The following is a 7,500-nucleotide window of genomic DNA, read 5'->3' on the forward strand; positions in this document are numbered from 1 at the left end:
CGCCGTGGTTGTGCTGGCGGTGACCATGGCTGCCTGCTCCTTTGGTTCACGATGTCCCCGCCGAAGGCGGCGTACTTTAAAGTACTGCAGCTCGAGCGCACAAGGTGCGCGGGGAATTGTTAGCGGCGCCGTGCTTGTGCTGGCGGTGACCATGGCTGCCTGCTCCTTTGGTTCACGATGTCCCCGCCGAAGGCGGCGTACTTTAAAGTACTGCAGCTCGAGCGCACAAGGTGCGCGGGGAATTGTTAGCGGCGCCGTGGTTGTGCTGGCGGTGACCATGGCTGCCTGCTCCTTTGGTTCACGATGTCCCCGCCGAAGGCGGCGTACTTTAAAGTACTGCAGCTCGAGCGCACAAGGTGCGCGGGGAATTGTTAGCGGCGCCGTGCTTGTGCTGGCGGTGACCATGGCTGCCTGCTCCTTTGGTTCACGATGTCCCCGCCGAAGGCGGCGTACTTTAAAGTACTGCAGCTCGAGCGCACAAGGTGCGCGTGGAATTGTTAGCGGCGCCGTGGTTGTGCTGGCGGTGACCATGGCTGCCTGCTCCTTTGGTTCACGATGTCCCCGCCGAAGGCGGCGTACTTTAAAGTACTGCAGCTCGAGCGCACAAGGTGCGCGGGGAATTGTTAGCGGCGCCGTGCTTGTGCTGGCGGTGACCATGGCTGCCTGCTCCTTTGGTTCACGATGTCCCCGCCGAAGGCGGCGTACTTTAAAGTACTGCAGCTCGAGCGCACAAGGTGCGCGTGGAATTGTTAGCGGCGCCGTGGTTGTGCTGGCGGTGACCATGGCTGCCTGCTCCTTTGGTTCACGATGTCCCCGCCGAAGGCGGCGTACTTTAAAGTACTGCAGCTCGAGCGCACAAGGTGCGCGGGGAATTGTTAGCGGCGCCGTCGTTGTGCTGGCGGTGACCATGGCTGCCTGCTCCTTTGGTTCACGATGTCCCCGCCGAAGGCGGCGTACTTTAAAGTGCTGCAGCTCGAGCGCACCATGTGCGTGGGGAATTGTTAGCGGGGGCGTCGTTGTGCTGGGGGCTGACTGTCCCTAGTGGGTATAGGATAATGTTAATGTACGGGGATCGCTGGGCGGCACGGACTTGGAGGGCCGAAAAGGCCTGTTTCCGGCTGTATGTGTATGATATGATATGATATGATGCCTGCCTGCTCATTTGGTTCATGATGTCCACGCGGCAGGCGGAATATTTTAAAAGCACTGTTCTGTACGAAGTGCACAATGTCCGTTGGGGAAATGCAGCTGGGGGTCGGTCGACCGGCTGACGACGCCTGCCTGCCGATTTGGTTCACGATGTCCCCGCCGAAGGCGGCATACTTGAAAGTACCGCCGTTCGCGGCGCGCAATTTGCGGGGGGAGGAATTGTTAGTGCACGTCTGTGTGCTAGGTGACGATGCTTGCCGACTTGGTTCATGCCGTCCACGCCGAAGACGGCGCCGTTTAAAGTACTGCCGCTCGAGGTGCACAATTTGCGGGGGAATTGTTAATGGGCGTCGGCGTGCTGGGTGACGATGTGGAGATGTGGAACGCCGAGCCAGATCTATCTTATTTGTTTGCTTGGCCCACTGGACTTTGCGTGGGCTTTGCAACACTGTGTGCTAGGTTAAATCACGGCCAATAGAGTGAGTGTTTTTAATGATCCTGATCTGATAAGGGGACTAGAGGTAAAAGAGCCGTTAGGAGGCAGTGATCACAACACGATAAGTTTTACTCTGCAAATGGAAAGGTAGAAGGGAAAATCGGAAGTGTCTGTATTACAGTATAGCAAAGGGGATTACAGAGGCATGAGGCGGGAGCTGGCCAAAATTGACTGGAAGGAGGCCCTAGCAGGGAAGACGGTAGAACAGCAATGGCAGGTATTCCAGGGAATAATGCAGAGGTTGCAGGATCAATTTATTCCAAAGAGGTGGAAAGACTCTAAGGGGAGTAAGAGACACCTGTGGCTGACAAGGGAAGTCAGGGACAGCATAAAAATTAAGGAGAGGAGGTATAACATAGCAAAGAAGAGTGGGAAGACAGAGGATTGGGACTCTTTTAAAGAGCAACAAAAGTTAACTAAAGAGGCAATGCGGGGAGAAAAGATGAGGTGCGAGGGTAAACTAGCCAATAATATAAAGGAGGATAGCAAAAGTTTTTTTAGGTACGTGAAGAGGAAAAAAATAGTCAAGGCAAATGTGGGTCCCTTGAAGACAGAAACGGGGGAATTTATTATGGGGAACAAAGAAATGGCAGACGAGTTAAACCGTTACTTTGGGTCTGTCTTCACTGAGGAAGATACACACAATCTCCCAAATGTTCTAGGGGCCGGAGAACCTAGGGTGATGGAGGAACTGAAGGAAATCCACATTAGGCAGGAAATGGTTTTGGGTAGACTGATGGGACTGAAGGCTGATAAATCCCCAGGGCCTGATGGTCTGCATCCCAGGGTACCTAAGGAGGTGGCTCTAGAAATAGTGGAAGCATTGGAGATCATTTTTCAATGTTCTATATAGATTCAGGATCAGTTCCTGTGGATTGGAGGATAGCAAATGTTATCCCACTTTTTAAGAAGGGAGGGAGAGAGAAAACGGGTAATTATAGACCAGTTAGTCTGACATCAGTGGTGGGGAAGATGCTGGAGTCAATTAGAAAAGACGAAATTGCTGAGCATTTGGATAGCAGTAACAGGATCATTGCGAGTCAGCATGGATTTACGAAGGGGAAATCATGCTTGACAAATCTACTGGAATGTTTTGAGGATGTAACTAGGAAAATTGACAGGGGAGAGTCAGTGGACGTGGTGTACCTCGACTTTCAGAAAGCCTTCGACAAGCTCCCACATAGGAGATTAGTGGGCAAAATTAGGGCACGTGGTATTGGGGGTAGGGTACTGACATGGATAGAAAATTGGTTGACAGACGGAAAGCAAAGAGTGGGTATAAATGGGTCCCTCTCGGAATGGCAGGCAGTGACCAGTGGGGTACCGCAAGGTTCGGTGCTGGGACCCCAGCTATTTACGATATGCATTAATGACTTAGACGGAGGGATTAAAAGTACCATTAGCAAATTTGCAGATGATACTAAGCTGGAGGGTAGTGTGAATTGTGAGGAAGATGCAATAAGGCTGCAGGATGACTTGGACAGGTTGTGTGAGTGGGCGGATACATGGCAGATGCAGTTTAATGTAGATAAGTGCGAGGTTATTCACTTTGGAAGTAAGAGTAGAAAGGCAGATTATTGTCTGAATGGTGTCAAGTTAGGAGGAGGGGGAGTTCAACGAGATCTGGATGTCCTAGTGCATCAGTCAATGAAAGGAAGCATGCAGGTACAGCAGGCAGTGAAGAAAGCCAATGGAATGTTGGCCTTCGTAACCAGAGGAGTTGAGTATAGGAGCAAAGAGGTCCTTCTACAGTTGTAGCGGGCCCTGGTGAGACCGCACCTGGAGTACTGTGTGCAGTTTTGGTCTCCAAATTTGAGGAAGGATATTCTTGCTATGGAGGGCGTGCAGCGTAGGTTCACTAGGTTAATTCCCGGAATGGCGGGACGGTCGTATGTTGAAAGGCTGGAGCGATTGGGCTTGTATACACTGGTATTTAGAAGAATGAGGGGGGATCTTATTGAAACATATACGATAATTAGGGGATTGGACACATTAGAGGCAGGAAACATGTTCCCAATGTTGGGGGAGTCCAGAACAAGGGGCCACCGTTTAAGAATAAGGGGTAGGCCATTTAGAACGGAGATGAGGAAGAACCTTTTCAGTCAGAGAGTGGTGAAGGTGTGGAATTCTCTGCCTCAGAAGGCAGTGGAGGCCAGTTCGTTGGATGCTTTCAAGAGAGAGCTGGATAGAGCTCTTAAGGATAACGGAGTGAGGGGGTATGGGGAGAAGGCAGGAACGGGGTACTGATTGAGAGTGATCAGCCATGATCGCATTGAATGGCGGTGCTGGCTCGAAGGGCTGAATGGCCGACTCCTGCACCTATTGTCTATTGTCTATTGTCTATAATCAACCACTTTATTTTGCCCGTCTTTGTGACTCCTCTTTGACACGTCGATCACCGCTGAGGCTGTTTTACCTGTTTCCCCTATGTACCGTAAGGTACACTCCTTACATTGAACTGCATACACCCCATTATTTCGCTCACGGGTTATCCTCTGTGCTATCCAGTCTCTCCTGTCACCCTGTTCTATGTTTTTGTCTATTACCCAGTGGGAGCAGGCCCCATATTGACATTAATTTGTAACCCTACTGCTCCCCTCGTCTGCTGGTTTTATCACCATCTCATGTTTATCCCTCAGCTCTGCCGTGGTCTCCCTCTCTTTTTTTCTGGTGAGGTTCGGCCTATCCTTTGTCATGGGCATATCCCAGGCTGTTTTAGTAACGTTCTTTTAAAACGTGTCGTGTTTGTTTGGCTTTACCCACGTTCCAGCATTAGAGGCCAATTTTTGCAATGTTTCCTGGGTGGGATTTGCCGGTTTTACAAATGGTGTCACTATCTCACCCTGCTTCCTGATACCCTTATGGGGTCGGCTCTGTTCTTGCAGAACCCTCGGGTGGTGCAGAGTCTGGGCCTTGTTATCAATATCTTGCCCTGCTTCCCGATACCCTTGCGGGTTCGGCTCTGTTCTTGCAGATCCCTCAGGTGGTGCAGAGTCTGGGCGGCATCGTCACCCAGCACACCGACGCCCACTGAAAATTACCCACGCACAGTGCGCGCCTGGAGCGGCAGTAGTTCAAACTACCCCTACCCCTACCCCTACCCCTACCGCTACCCCTACCCCTACCCCTACCCCTAACCCTAACCCTAACCCTAACCCTAACCCTAACCCTAACCCTAACCCTAACCCTAACCCTAACCCTAACCCTAACCCTAACCCTAACCCTAACCCTAACCCTAACCCTAACCCTAACCCTGACCCTAATGCAGGCAGAGTTATTTATAAAGTGGCCCAGACTCTGCACCACCTGAGGGTTTTGTAACAGAACCAACCCCATAAGGGTTTCAGGAAGCAGGGCAAGATATTGATAACAAGGCGCAGACTCTGCACCACCTCAGGGTTCTGCAAGAACAGAGCCGACCCCATAAGGGCATCAGGAATCAGGGCAAGATATTGATAAAATGGCCCAGACTCTGCACCACCTGAGGGTTCTGCAAGAACAGAGCCGACCCCATAAGGGCATCAGGAAGCAGGGCAAGATATTGGTAACAAGGCCCACGGGGAAGGCGGCATACTTTGGGGTTATTTTGTAGTGAGTTTTGAAGGCATGTGCTAGTGTTACGCATACCGAGGGCGCGCAAAGTTCGGCGCGCCCGGGCCAAAACGCCTCTGCTGGCCGCGGCCGAGTCGGCCGACGGATTGCCACGGACTTGCTTGACGACCTGTCACTCTCCGTGCATCGGTTGCACGCCCGGTTCGTCCTTTCCATTTGTTTCATGATGTACACGCGGCAGGCGGAATATTTTAAAAGCACTGTTCTGTTCGAAGTGCACAATGGCCGTTGGGGCAATGCAACTGGGGGTCGGTCGACCGGCTGACGACGCCTGCCTGCCGATTTGGTTCACGATGTCCCCGCCGAAGGCGGCATACTTGAAAGTACTGCCGTTCGCGGCGCGCAATTTGCAGGGGGGAGGAATTGTTAGTGGACGTCTGTGTGCTGGGTGACGATGCTTGCCGACTTGGTTCATGCCGTCCACGCCGAAGACGGCGCCGTTTAAAGTACTGCCGCTCGAGGTGCACAATTTGCGGGGGAATTGTTATTGGGCGTCGGCGTGCTGGGTGACGATGTGGAGATGAGGAACGCCGAGCCAGATCTATCTTATTTGTTTGCTTGGGCCACTGGACTTTGCATGGGCTTTGCATCATTGTGTGCTACGTTAAATCACGGCCAATTGAGTGAGTATTTTTTATTCAACCACTCTATTTTGCCCGTCTTTGTGACTCCTCTATGACACGCCGATCACCGCTGACGTGTTAATCTGCGTGTTAGGTATCTCGGGGGTCAGTTGGACGGACAGATGTGTAAGGGTTTTGTTCGGAAGGATCGTTGAGTGTAAACGGTGAACGGGGGTTAAAGGCCCTGAGGTTTCAATCCTCTAAAGAATGTAAAAGGTCTGACGCGTTAGCTAGCAGCTAATGAGGTGAACCTAGCAGCTAATGAGGCTCTCTCTCTCTCACGGCCCCGGGACTCCCTCCCTCCCTCCTCCCTCTTGGAACCCTCCCTGCGTGGGGGGGGGGGCACGAAGAAAAAGAGGGTATAAGAAGAATCCAGTGGAAGGAGTAGGGACTGGGGGCGAGGTCAGACAGCCTATCCGGCTAATAAAGCATCATGAGGTTAGGTATAAACTCTGATGACTGCATAAACTCGCCCCTAATGGGGGGGGGGGGGGCACTCTCTCCCCCACCCCTCTCTCCCCAGTGCCACTCCCTCCGACCCCCCCCCCACTCTCTTCGTGTCGCTGGGCCCGCCCGGCACGGCCCCGAGGATCACTCCCCGCGCGGCAACGGGACACCGGGTCGCCGGGCCCGCAGGGTCGTCAGTCGGGCGGGGGGGGGGGAGGGTGGCCATGCCAGCAGCAGGAGAGGTTTCCAACGAACCCGCGACCGCAGCAGGACCGCCCTCGGCAGACATTTGGACCCAGCGGGTCCGTTCGGGATGGTTGCCGGGCCCGCAGCAGAGGTTTCCTTCCACCCAACGGGGGGGGGGGGGGGGGGGGGGGCGGGGCTGCCCATCTTCCCGCTCGAAGCAACGGCCTCACCCTAACGGCCTCACCCTAACAACCCTCACCCTGACCCTAAACCGCTCGGTTCATGACTTCTCTCCGTTTGGTTCATGAATTCGCCATTTAGTTCACGACTTCTCCTGTTGGTTCCTGACTTCTACCTCGTGGTTCGTGATTCCGGCGGGTAGGTGGGGTGCCCGGATACTCTCGGCGAAAGGTGTTCAAGTGGCAACGGCGGTCCCGTAGATAAGACGGGTTCGGATGCTCGAGCGTGTCGAGTAAGCGCCGGATCGGCGCCGGGCGCCCCCGGCCGGCTGGCTTGCCCCCCCCCCACCCCCCCCCCCCCCCCCTGGCGGCAGAAACGTGTATCGCGCCAGTGCCGCCGCTGAGGTCGAGATTGGCCGCCTCGACCGTTCGAAGCGTCGCAATTCCGGCGGGACTTCCGAACGCTCGTACCGCCAAGTCAGCCGCGACATTCGAGAATTGCACTAAGTCCGAAAGCTGGCGTCGCTTCTTTTTTGCCCGCCGCAGGTTAACGATTTGACGGCGGAAGTCGAGGAGGTCCGATGTGCGGCCTTCAGCGGGGCCGCGGCGCGCCTTTCCCGCCAGGCCTATCGGCCCGTCTCCCGCCGGCCAGAAAATGGCATTTCTTGTCCGGGCGGTCCCGATCACGGTTAACGACTTACCACCGGAAGTCTCTATGACCCCGCAGTTTGCGGCCCCGCGGCGGGCGTCAGTGCGACACGACCGGACGGACGACCGGGCCGACTCCCGCCGACCTCAAAACGGTTTG

This window comes from Rhinoraja longicauda, unplaced genomic scaffold, assembly GCF_053455715.1.
Source record: "Rhinoraja longicauda isolate Sanriku21f unplaced genomic scaffold, sRhiLon1.1 Scf000250, whole genome shotgun sequence".
Taxonomy (NCBI): Eukaryota; Metazoa; Chordata; class Chondrichthyes; order Rajiformes; family Arhynchobatidae; genus Rhinoraja; species Rhinoraja longicauda.